This window comes from Meleagris gallopavo, chromosome 8, assembly GCF_905368555.1.
Source record: "Meleagris gallopavo chromosome 8, MGAL_WU_HG_1.1, whole genome shotgun sequence".
Lineage (NCBI taxonomy): Eukaryota > Metazoa > Chordata > Aves > Galliformes > Phasianidae > Meleagris > Meleagris gallopavo.
The window spans coordinates 24,616,418-24,630,093 of NC_139411.1; the positions used below are offsets into that span (position 1 = coordinate 24,616,418).

At 37.5% G+C, this 13,676-nt stretch overlaps 1 protein-coding gene across 2 annotated transcripts in view; it reads right to left on the reverse strand.

The window, feature by feature from the left end:
- Positions 1-13,676, reverse strand: part of LOC100544091 (VPS10 domain-containing receptor SorCS1) — a 271,928-nt gene that overhangs the window by 156,017 nt on the left and 102,235 nt on the right. The window lies entirely within an intron of this gene.

The following is a 13,676-nucleotide window of genomic DNA, read 5'->3' on the forward strand; positions in this document are numbered from 1 at the left end:
AAAAAAAACCACTATATAAGCATTTCAACTACAATTTCTGTGGTTTTATATACACAGACTAGCAGATAGTATGGACACATACTTTATTTCTTTAAAAGCAATGTTTTTTCATTGTTTGAAGGGAAAATAATACATTTCTGATATGAAAATTGCCAACAGAGATACTGACTACACATTTTGGGTTGACAAAAGAAGTGAACAAATAAGATTGTGCAAAGTTTCCATGACATTTACGCTCAACATCTGACTAGAATGAAGATCAACCATCAGCAGCAGGTTTGTACTTATATTATGCACCTCATGCTTGTCTGAATTATGTTTTAATAACCACGAAATTTAGATAATGAGCCCAAAACTAGTACAACCAGCCAAATTCACAAAGATATTTAAAGAACTTAATGTCTACCATTAATAGTACCGTGGTTTTTTTGTTTGTTTGTTTGGTTGGTTGGTTTTGTCAAGGAGCAACATGAGGATTAGATTTTACAATCATGTTCCACACCTATAGCTGATTCATGCTATGTTTCTAGGATTTCAGATTTTGCAGTCAGTACGGGAATAATGCCAGGCAGGAGCAGCTTGGACTTTTATCCATTAAAACAAATTCCACCAAGATGAGGATTTGCACTAAAGCTGAGCTTTTCTATTCATGAAGTTTATTAAAGAATTAGCTTGTCTTTTGCTTTTGCGTAACAACTGGCCTGTGGTCTTTTTCCTTGCTCCCTTCTAAAAAACGTATGCACCCATGACCTTTGCATGTGACCTTTGTTAGTTAGAAGATTAATGCAAAGTTCTCACCCACTGACTGATCTTTGCCTTTATAAGGTCACCTCTCCCAGGAGAGCATGTAAACTAGCCCAGCTATTTCTTCAGTAGACCTAGCAGGAGAATACTGCAATAGCTATGTCTGTTACTGAATATTTCAGAGACATTCTGGTGTTCAGGTGCAGAAACTGCAGCAGAAGGTTGAACACAGTCGTGCTGGCTCACTTTGGTCACCTTGTCCAGCTCATTGGCCCACTTTCTGCCATGGTCTACACCAAACATAAGGCGTTCTTGGGAATTTTAGGCTAATAAACATTCATAATTAAAGGTGAGGATTAAGTTTGACCTACCGAGTTAGGAAAAAATGTATTTTAAATGAAGGAATGCATCTCTAAGCCAGTAAATGATTTAAAAATGGGACCCTTCAAAGAAGGATGAAAATGAAGAAAATTTGACCCACGAAACTTGTTTGGAGATTATTAAACAGCCTCACAACGGTACAGACAAAGTGATGCTGAAGGTCTATTACAAATTAGAACTGTAAGCCTTGTCTTACTTCAAATCTCTTATTTTGCATTCACGTTTTGCTTATTAACAGGTAATGTCATACATTTGCACTTCTGCCAACATCTATAACAAACAACAGAAATGTTGCAAGGAAGACTTGGAAAAATGTTTTTTGCAGATGAACAAATATGCAAGTGATAGAAGGAGCCATTGTAATGTCTTACTCCCATTGTCCTGTTCTAAATTAGTAATAGCTTGTCCTCCTGTCTGTTCAGCTACAATCTGTTATTTCTTATGCCATTTTGTAGTTAACCTCAATGTTAGTAGACAACATAAATGCTATGCAATAACAGATGGGCACATAGAAATGCTTTAACAACAAAACACTGGTGGGTACACACAAAGAGAAGTGGAAGAAAAGAATCTAATCAAGTGAAATGCTGTATTCACCTAAAGGCTCTGTTAGGATACGACTCAGGGGTATCAACAAACTTATTCCTATCATACATGCATACATACAGACGTTGACTGGCAGCCTGAGTATTTCTCTTTTTTTATTAAATGGGTATATAAAGCAGCACAGACTCCCATCAAAACTTATCAGCCATTTTGTGACCCAGGAAGCTAGCTAACCTGGAATGGTTGCAAAAGACCGACGCACTTCAGCAGGGTGTAGACAGGAGTGACAACATAGGATTATCAAATTAAATTCCTATTAACTGGAGGGGAACAGATATGTATCAAGCAACATTTCCCATTCTTTGAGGGGCAGGCTGCTTCTGCGACGCTCTACAGAGAAAAGTCAGTTTAACTGCATCGGTATAAAACAAGCAAAACAAACAAATGTCTATCTGAATCATCTGAAAGGACCAAACAAGACCTGTAGAGCTGAAAAACACAGAAAAGTAACTCTCATCTGCTGAAAAACCTATAGCTACTGACATAATATATAATGAAGTGAACAGTAGGATGAATTTTATTAGGTCTGTAGTGTAGACATACGCATGTAGAGGAGAGTTGTTAAACAGGTCTCATCGAATAATTTAAATCCCTGTGTAAATTGTTTTCTTTCAGAATGCTGTAGGCTGACTTGCTTTATTTTGATAAGGTACAGTTAAGGCTAAGTCAAAGCAAGTCCAGCTGCTTGAAACAGGAAGGTCTGCAGAGAGATTTGAGATCTGTGTCAGTCTAATTAAACGAGAAGAAAAAAGCAAGACACATTAGCACATTGTGGATGTTGCTGAAATGTAGATGGTATATACTAAAGAATAATTTTCAGGAACAGAATATTTATACTTCACTGTGATTACCTCATACCTGCCCCAGTATTAGTTCTATTAAATTAATCCCAAATTTTACTAGTAGCTCTTCAGAATCAGACTTCCTACTCAGCTGGTAAATGATTTCTGCAAACATTCCACGAGATAAACATTTTGATTATTACTAGTTCATTTATCAGTATAAAGAAAGTGATACAACTGCAGTACAGAAACCATAACTTCCATGCATAATAAATTAAAACAAAATTAAACTAAAAACATGCAGAGTAATTTATATTTTGCAAACTGTTTGCAAGAAAGTTGACATTTAAATAACTTCGTTATTATTCATTGACAGGGCTTTTCCCTCTTCTCCTGTCAGGGTAAATGACATTCCTATTACAGTATTATAATAAACTCCTGCACATTTTAAATAAAGTCACTGAATTCCATTAGTCCACCTACTGTCATGAATATATCTCAATCCAGTCCTACCAGTATTTTAAAACTATAATAGGCAACCTGAATCACCCAGTAACACGAGTCCTATGGAAATTTTCTTCTTCCTCAAGAAGCACAGACAAATTCCGAGGACTGTCAGTTTGAATATACAAATTAAGTAAAGTCCCTAGCAAGTCACTGTTTACTTTCATTATAAACTTAAGGTTGTCTGTACTTATTTTAAAAAAAGCTACTGAAGACGAGAAAAATCAACCTGTTGATGTTTCTTTTTGGAAAGATATTTCTAGAAAACTCTTACTAGGGAAAAAGAACAGCATATACCAGATTTAAGCAGGGTAACGACTTCTACCGCTCGAGAACTATTTTTTCTCCATAAATATTCATTAAGAAGCACTTTCTTTCCTTTTGCCACGAGCCATGACTGGTTTCTGTAGTCTAACGTGACTGCTTTTTCTCCCTCCCTACCATCAGAAGACTGCCCTATGCATCATGAACTCGCCCTCCTCTTGCCCCACAATTTTATTTGCTGCTGTATCTGCTCTCCAACTGGCAGCCAGCCCTGATAGACAGGGCTAGGCTCAGCTGTAAGGCACTTCAAGAACAGCAGAGCAAGCAACCTGCCATGATCAGGAATAGCATGAAAAGGTAGACTCTAGCATGTTTTGCTTCTGCATGTGAATTCAACCCTGATAAAAGAAAGATATGTTAAGCAAGAAACAGTCATGATTATAAGATTACCTGTTCCAATCTTGCACTACATCTGCCACCTGATTTGCCTTGCAAGAGACTGGCCTGTTGAGCACAAGATTTACCAGCCACCATTGTATTAATCCCTGCTTGAACAGTTTTTTGGATAGAAGGATTTTATATTGCAGAAGGCAGAGCTGTGGTATCAGAGGCTGCTCTTATAAAGGGCTTTCACTGAATAAGTGTTTGAGTAAAGGAATCATTAATGCATTTAAAATGATCTTGTAAGGCCTGTGAAAAATAGCGGAGCTGTTAATGCAGAAGCCTACTAATGTTCTTGCATATGATGTTTCATGCCTAAACTCTACCACAGAGTTGTAGACTTTTGTATTCTTGCTTTTGGAGGATATTGTATGCTCAGGTGCTCTTCCCTCATCACTTAAATTGAAACTCTTTCCTTCATGGCTTTATAGCCAAGTACTAAAGTTCCCCATTGATTTTTGTCATGCCATGCTGTTTCACAAAAGCTAATAACATCAAAGTCGTCTTCAACAGACAACCATTTAAGTTCACTTGTTCTACCTATTAAAGCCTTTTACAAGCCATTGATAAATGTCACTTTTGGCTTGATGCCTGTTTTAACTGCTTCTTGACTAACCCTGGAAATGACCTGATCTTAGCTTCTTGCTGTTCCTCATTTTCATAGCAAGTTACTTCTGTTTTTCAAAAGAATTACCTTGCCTCACCTGAACGTTTCTCACCACTTGCTGACATTCTAACTCATATAAACAGTTCTCTAAGCCCTCATTCACTTTCAACCAGAAATCTATGGTTCTCAGAGACAGACATTCTGAAGAAAGTTATTTCACCACTTTGAAGAGCAATTGCAAAATATAAATGCAGTGAAATCTGTGTCCCTGGATCCTTCATAAGGACTGCTTCTACACCAAGAGACCACTCTTGCCCTCATTTGCACGTTTCCACCCTGAAGGCACACTCTGAGTGACTGCCCCCTCAGCAGGTAGGCTGAGTTAGATAGTCTGAGACCTTCAATGCAGAACACAGGACTTCCATTTAAAATGCTTTTATCTCACCGACTATTCAGGGCATTTCTACACTGAAAGCATTCTCATCACTGCCACATTGCCTCTGCTAAAGTCTTTCCTGCTCTTTGGTCCTAGCCCTATTGTATATGCGCTTCTGGCCTTTCTAACCTGACAGGTGGATCATGACCGTCTTCTACCTATAACTTGTGTCCTTTAAGCAGGGATTAACATAAAGTGAAGCTAGTTCAGAGAGGTGTCTGTTTTTCATGGTTTTTTTGTTTGTTTTTATCCTTCATAACAGTTTGGATCAAGAGGGCAACATTAGCAAGTGGCTTGACAGCAGAAACAAGGCAAGGAGCTAGTTAGCATTTCTTTAATTTAACATCTATAATGACACTGCTTATGTCACAGAACTAAGAACACTTTTTACCCTGACAGGTTGAAATTAACTTTTAAAGACACCTCTAGTGAAAAGAAATAGAGATTTTATAACTCAAGGGACCCACATGACTCACTTCCTGAATAAACATCTGCAATGACTTCTTTTCCTTATGAGGCCCTCAGCAGGCTGGAATCTATTACTGTTCTCATTTTCTAGGTGAGGGAAACTGAGGGAAAGACTAGGTAACCAATTTTTACATTTCAAGACAGTCTGTGACACTCAAATGCACGTTCCCTCAGGCTCCACTGACTTCCCACTCCATCCTGAAGCATAAACTTGCTGAGACTTTGTGCATGTAAATAAGAATTGAAAGAAGCCTTAATATAAATGTCAAAAGGAAGATATGTAAAATTAAATACAATTTAAATATATATTTTAACAGATATAAACTGCCATTTTGAAATTATCTTGCTCCTAGTTTGAGCTGTGGCTGCAGGTTTTAGTGGAAATTGAAGTTATGAATTTTTATAAGAATTTATGGAAACGTGTAACATTTGCCCCTTCTGGAAAGAATTAGCTCATCACAAAATGAAGTTTCTCACCTGCGGAAGCTGTCTAGAAGACTTGGAGGGAGGAGGAAAAAGGAGGCTTAAAAAAAAAAAAGGCAGCAAAAAAGAAAAAAGGAAACTATGAAATTGATTTTTTTTTTAATAAATAAGCAGTTAAATTCAATTTTCTTCTTTTTAATCAGATTTTATTCAGTTATCTAAACAAACAAAAATACACACTCAAATTTCTTGCAGTTTTTTGCTTAATGCAGTTCAGCTGATTATTGCCATAAATAATTTAGAGATACGACAAGCAGTTCAGATTTTAACATCCAGAGTTTACATACTGAATTAGATAGTATTCAAAATCTTAACCAAACAAGAAAAGAAACAGGGAGGGCCACGAGGTGTTTCCTTTAGGTGTCCTCAATGAGTTGTCTTCCTTCAAACAAGCAACTTATCCACATTCTTAATAATGGTTGTAGAAAGATAATTCGGTCAGCTTCCCTTCACTGTTGCTTCAGTTGGGAGTTACTCAGATTCACAACCTAAGTGAAGAATATTTGTCTCTTTCCCTCCCTCCAGACTAGGTGGCTCTCAGGACTACATCATATCTGAAGCACTGACCATCCATCTCTTTTGCATAGGCATAGTAAAGGGCCTGGCAGAACTCACAACTAAACAGCTAAACCTCTGTGTGATACAGAACACTGTAGGTAGGGGGATGCAGTTTTACAACCGTCTACAGTTTTTTTTGTCACCCGGAGCTGAGCAAATAGATGAAATTCAGGGAAACACAACCATCATGGTAGAACTCACATTTCTGTGAAGTTTCAGAAAAACTGTAGCATAAAGTTAAGATACTCAAAGAGCAAGATCAAATACATCAGCAGAAAAGTATATCAAATTTTAAATAGATGGAAATGGTATACATTTTTCTTCCCTTTAAGTGTTCTCCAATTTTAAATGTCTGTCCTGCGTTGCTTGACCAATAATCCAATTTCTACTGTACTGTGACTTTTCCTACTTATGGGCTAAAAACAGAGAATATGCTGACAGTCAGTAAAATCCCTATTCTCCATTCCTCTGCTTGTTGAACAGGGGTCACATCCCAATGATACTCTTGCATAAATCTGAACTATTTACTACAGAGTTGCACCAATGCAAACATAGAACTAGCCAGTTATAAATGCCATACATTCCTCCTGGCTTGGAAGCAGCTGCTTGTGAGAAAACAAAAGAATCTTTGCTATCAGAATGCAATCTGTCCTTTTCTTCCTAGGAGCCATTTCACATTACAGCACCCGAATACATGAGAAAAGAATCGGTAACTCCAATGCTGGATTAAAACCAGTGACATTTGGGAGCTGATATACACCAGAAACTGAGATGTTGTTTATCCTCATGTATCTGATTGTATGCACACTCAAGCGTTTTCTCCTTCCCTGTCAAAATCTACAGCATTATTTTTTCAATATTTCAGCATTATTTCCAATGAAGGAACAGGCCCTGACAAAGTGATTAAGAGTTTATTGGTCACAGATTTGTTCCTTGCTATCTCAGTAAAATTTGGAGGAATCTGGGGACTACAGATGGAAGAGCAACAGTCCAGAAGATCTCATCTGCCTTACTTTTTCTTAAAAAATAAGAAAAATAAAAATAAACCCATAAGGCTAAAATGCAAATTTCCTCCCTTCCTGCATCACAGCATTTTCTACCAGGTACAACTGCAACTCAAAATGAAATTATTCCCTTGGGCACAGCATGATTTAAGGTTTATGGTCAATCAAAAATACTCATCATAGGTATGGTGAATACTAAAGTTGCTCTTCCATGCATTTAAATTAACATATGCCATTTAAATTAAAAGAATTCAGACAGACTAATGATTTTCCCCGTCATATGTTTACACTGGCCACTGACATCTCTGCACTCTTAATGCTTAGTTCTTGCTTGTAAAGTGGTTCTTTGAGTATTGTATCTTCCCATTTCCACCCTGGCCTGGTGTAAATCACACAAATAGCAGGGACTGTAGCCCAGTAATCATCACACTATTAACTTTCTAATTGATGGTAATGGCCAGAATAAATTTCAAGCACCCCAAGGGGTGGTTAATGGATTTTGTAGCTTGGGGGCAGAGCAGCAGGAAGCTTTCCCATTAATCAGTGAGATGAGACAGTCATGTCCTACACTCCCAATCCCCATCAAAAACACTGAGGTCATAGTAGCTTCATTGAAAATGAGTGTTGCCAAGCCAAAGAAAATACAATGCAAAAAACAAAATCCACAAAACCTCACGGTGGGCTGACCTTTGCTAAAAGATTTCATGTACTAGATCAGAGATTTATTAGAATCCACAGTCACATTACACATTCAAAAAAAAATGCATTTAGCTCATCTTTTTTTTTTTTTTTTTTGCCTTAATTTAAAGTATCACAATTCCAAAAATCTGGATAGATCAAGAATGCATTGGAAAAAGATTACATAAAAAAACATTTCATAGTGTTTCACCCCACTAGTATCAACGTTATCATCGTCCAATCCATTGAATATTTTATAATACGGTCTGACTATAACTCCAAAGGAAAAAAAAGCTCAAATGAAACAAAAAGAAAACAAGAATGAAACACACAGTTTCAAATCATTCCAATCTGTCAAGATTTCATTTTTAAAATATTGTGAAAGATTTTACCTGACTAATATTGCATTTCTTAGTAGAAAACTGTTCCATTGAAAAGGTTTCAGTTAGTTCTTAGTTCTAGTAGTGAACAAGCAGCCCTATTAGTTAAACTATTACCTTAGTCTGTCACATCACCTAAGAAAGAATTTGCTGTCTGAACCTTGAATTCTTTGTAGTAGACATATATGAGACAAGATGAGGAATATTGTACCCATGAATCACTAATTACTACCTTAAAACATGCAGATACAAAGATTTTTGTATCTTTTTTTCTTTTTGAAACCACCTGAAAGATGCAGCCATACAAATTCTTTCAGTTTAAAAAGACTATTCATCACCTGGAGCCATGCAGCTTTTTTTTTTTTCCTTTCTTGGTTGGTAGGAGCATTTTTATCACTATGTATCTCAAGAATCAGTAGGGTTATTAAAGCTTGCTATTTATAGGTACTCTAGGGCTATCAGCAAGTGCCAGTAATTTGTTCTTTTGACATCCAACCTTAGGTCAACTCCAGTAGCAGAAGGTTTTTTTTGTTTGTTTTTACAGGAAATGAAATGAAAGTACACAACAGAAGATTAATACAATATCCTAGGCCTGAGGAGAATAAATGCTCCCAATCATTCCACAGGGGAAAAAAAAAAAAAGGCTAGTGGCATGTGTATGTATTAAGAACAGAGCAAGATGTGGTCAAGGTGAGGTGTTCAAACAGACTATTAGATAACTGATACAGTGGCATTTGTGCATAAAGGAAATGCAGGCTGATAGTCTAGAAATGAGCTCAACTCCTCTAGTTCTTTGATTTTCAAAGTCATGTAAGTCAGAACTACCTGCAGATAAAATAGTATCTTGTTTGTATGCTACTGGCAAATGATAAAAAATAAGTTGAAAGCTGGGCCATAAATTCCATATTAGAAAAAAATCTTACAAGTTGCCTTTTTGCTCTGAACTGCCAAAAGGTATCTTGTACATCTCTGGCTTTGAAAAAATAAGGACTGTAGATTGAAAGATTTTGACAAGATTCCTTGATACTAAAATTATTACTGATGGGTCACATTTTTTCCATTACGCACAACTAATATACAAGTGCCTTTATAAAAACTACGAAATTGGACCAGAAGATTTTTTCCCCATGCCACCTGCTTTTAATTTATTTAGAATTAAAATAAGAAAGGCCTTCCAAAGGCCTACAGGTGCCCAAAGACATTAATTATACAATCTAGTCATTAAAGTTATGTTTCCAGTAGGAACTCAGCCAGACACCTGAAAAGTCCTTCTACCTTCTAATCATAACAGACCTACCATCCTCAGCCACCACCAATTCCCTTTCAAAGTGCTTGGAAAGTTAGCAGATTTCAGCTTTGAAGAATGCAACATTACAGCTGGGTTAGCAGTCATGAAAGCTAGTTCTATTTAACTAGTAAGCAAATAATAATTCCAATACAAAGATAATTTCTCTTATCTGACCTTGAACAACTTCTGCCAGCTATCTTCTTTCTCAAATTATGAAAAGTATCATCTTTGCATTCTTAGAGGCCTTCTATGAAGCATCCAGTAGCCTCCTTTCCATCAGTTAAATTAGCATTAATTTAAAATAATGCTAAATTTACTGTAGTAATGAGTCTAAAGACTGTAATTACAATTAGTATACCATGTCTACACTCCCCTATTGCCTCAGCACTATAACCTTTAATCAATCTGATTTTTTCCCTTCATGGAAGACCTTAAAATGTCTACTTTTCCCCTCAAATCTCACACATAACCACAAGAGCCATGGAAATCCCTGAATTTGTGTGCAATGCCATGAACATGCTCCCTCCAAAGACAAACACTTCCAGGCTAACACACTCATGCAACTACTAGTGCAGTAGACTCAGACTACCTACATTCATACTGATAAATGTTCTACTGGACAGAGAGTAAGTGTTGGTGCATACTATATGGGCCCACTACATTCCTACTGTATGAAGTAGAGGTTGCATCAGTGGAAAATAAAATATTTTATACATTTGATAGACAAGATATTAACATTTACTTCCAGGTTGTGGGCAATGCATCCTACTTAGCCTCTAGCCCAAAAAAGAGTATATTTATTAAGTATTATCTAGCATCACACTGAAGTACTCTGTGTCCCAGAACAGCTGGCTAAAGTCATGCTAATTTCATCTGCATGAAAGCCAAGTCTGGCAGAACAAGGATTATTAGTTACAATAGGTTCCAGTCTGCACTCTCGAATTACAAAGGTCACACAGCTGCATAAAGCTAATTCCCTCAGATAAAAGAACCTTCCTAAGTCACTGGACCATTGTCTGGGAGATGCTTGCCAAGTCCTGTCCTTCTGCTTGATAGAAAGTCACTGATAAATGCCTCCACAAAGTGGATAGTCTTCAATTTAGTTTTGATTTATTAGGACCCACTTAGGGTAGATAATTTAAGTAACACCTGCCACAACAGACAAGCACTGGAACTGCCATACTAGATGGTGGAGAAGGGAAAGCGGTAAGAATGGGTGAAGTTCAGCTGGAAGAGCAGACATGCTTGTATCAAAAGGTATTTCCAGAAACTCACTTTCAACAATACATCCACAGGCTGCCTCCATCTATCACAGATAGCCAGAAACCTGATAATTTGGTGCTTAAAGGTCCAACAGCCAGTGAAATAAGACCAGATAACCATGACCAATTCCTCTAGGTTTCCACAGATCAAAACTCTGCCAAAAAAAAAAAAATCACCCTTCTTCCGTGGATTAAAATTGAGACATTGTAAATACACAGAAAATAGCCCATGATTTTTCACTGATTGAGAACAAAGTTTCCTGTTCAGCCTATCTACACTTACAGTGAATAAGGCACCTTAACTTTCACATCATGTGCAGGTTTTTTTTTCCCATCTCCATTCTCTTCCTCCTGTTTTAAAATTTATGGTTACAATTTAGGCTGATTTCAATTTCCATTAATAATATGTGCAACTAATGTACATTTAAGTGAATTTAATCATGTTGTAGTGACAGGTTTAGCTTAAAGCAGGTCTTCACTTAGAACTATCAAGTAAATTTCTCTTGAAAAGGTCAGTTTAACATTTAACAGGAGGGACCATTTTAGACAAGTTAGAATTTGCTCCACTTGTTTCAAAAGTGCAAAGGCTTTTCAAGTCAGCTTCAGTGGAGGCATGTCAATCAAATGAGAAAAGTGTCAGACACTAAAGGGAGAAGGTTTACTCATACCTCCATACAATCATACTAAAGGCTGCTGAACCTTGCGTGAACAACCTTGTGAGCAATTAACAGGGGTATTGTGCGTCTCAGTAAGAATAATTGTTATTCCCACAGAGGCAGCTCAGCTTTCCAGGACAGTAACAATATAAGCAGAAGAAATACTTGCAATCCTTTTCTGCGGCACCTTCAGCATGGCCCACCTCACCTGTGCTTATGCAGGAAAACATTTTAGCATTACCATGACCAGTATCAGCAGCACAGTGCCTCAGTTGTACATACACTTTATCGGTGGAATCCTCATAAGGTTCCCAGGTTCCACGAAAATATGTAAGCATATGATCAAAATATAGTATTTCCCAGTCAAGATTCCTGATCAGTTCAATCTTTACTTCTATATAAATCCATATATTAATCCATTCTAATTACATCTTTCTAAACCTTCTGCAGTTCTAACATACTCTTTTAAAAATAAGATTGATCAAAACTGGACACAAAAGGGTATTCATTTTACTATCATATGGTGTATGATACGAAATAGAGGTATATAGTTTTCAGATAACCCAAGAAAGGTATTAGTCACAATCTGATAATAAGGAAGGAATAGCTTACCCCTCTTCAAAGATATGGACTCACTGGAAAACTCCCAGATGGAAGCAATCTCTAAGTAGACGTTTCCTTTTTAGCTGGCAGTCCTTAGATAAGGTTAGGGAGAGAGAGCTCTTGAGTCCACTCCTTCTGGTCTCACACAGGTAAACTATTTGCACCTGTGTTCCCAGAGCTAGCCATGCCCCTTCACCAGATGCTCAATCGCTGGTGCAGGCTGTGACCTCATAGTTCCTACACATATAGCACTGCAGGATATATAATTACAAACATGTTTGTAGAAACAAGATCCCAGTTCTTGGGAGTTTCACTACTTGTAAGAGCTTCAAAATTAAATTTCTGTCATAGGAAAAGTGGTATATAACTGATGTGAATCATAATCTGAGCCCTGAAGTTGCTCAGCAGACTGAGAAGCCTACACCCATGGATTCTGGATAATCTTATTATGCTAAAAGCCTGCATATTCACACCTGCTAGGAGGCAGAAAGACTCATATTGCTGGGAGGCAGAAAAATATTCTGTGAGAGCCAAAGCAAATTGAATCCAAAAATGGGAGAAAAGCAACCCCTTTGCTCTTCCTCCTTTGTAACTTGTAGCTGGTGACTCCTGACATTTTTGCAAAATAAAAACCACAAAATAAGCTGAAGCATTTGGATCTTTGAACCTGAACCTCTAAGGAACACGGCAACACAAAATCTTGTAGCATCTCCATGTCACTGATGGAGCCTCTCTTTGTTGACAGTCACCAAGATTAAGACCATCCGTTACCTTCTCACCCATGAAGAAATGTAATGGGTCCTAAAAGACCTTTTCCATTATAAAATGAGTTCTTTCCCTAATGGTATTTTACATTAGGGGACAATTTCTGGGCAGAATCTAAAACATCCTCCAGGGACACATCCCAACATCCTAGCCAGCCTGTCATTTGGTGACAAGTTTCACAGTCTTACTGTTGTTTATGACTAAACAGTATCAGAAATGTAAAATTCATCACCAAACAGGAGTTGCCCATCTCCAACCAGCTGACTAATTTCAGCATGGTCTAAATTTCCCATTTAATCTCAAGCTCTCAAGGAGTCCTGGAGAGACCACAAAGAGTAACTTTGACATCTGCACTGTCACTGCCTGAATAATCATTATTTTACAGGCTTCTACTTCTGCTTGGAAAGTGAAGGGGGAGAGGGGGAGGTGGAGGGTGGATTGGTTGGTGGGAAGACATTGAAAGATCAGAGATAAAACTGAAATTCAGTCATCTGCAGGGTCACTTTGAAACGTTTCAGACACTTCTTTTCACCTTACAAAATGCCAAAGCAAAACTGTTCAGAATAAGACTCCAGAACAGAATTTCCTGGCACAATATCAGAAAGAACAGATTCGTTCATTTTGTGAAGGTATCCAGCTGAAATATAAGAGGTCTAGGCAGTAGTGGAAGGAGAGGATAGTCCAGAGCAAAATAGTCAGCTGAAGTACTGATGTTTCTGTAGCTGTCTGAGCATTAGAACAACAGCTAGGGCTGCTATTGCCACCA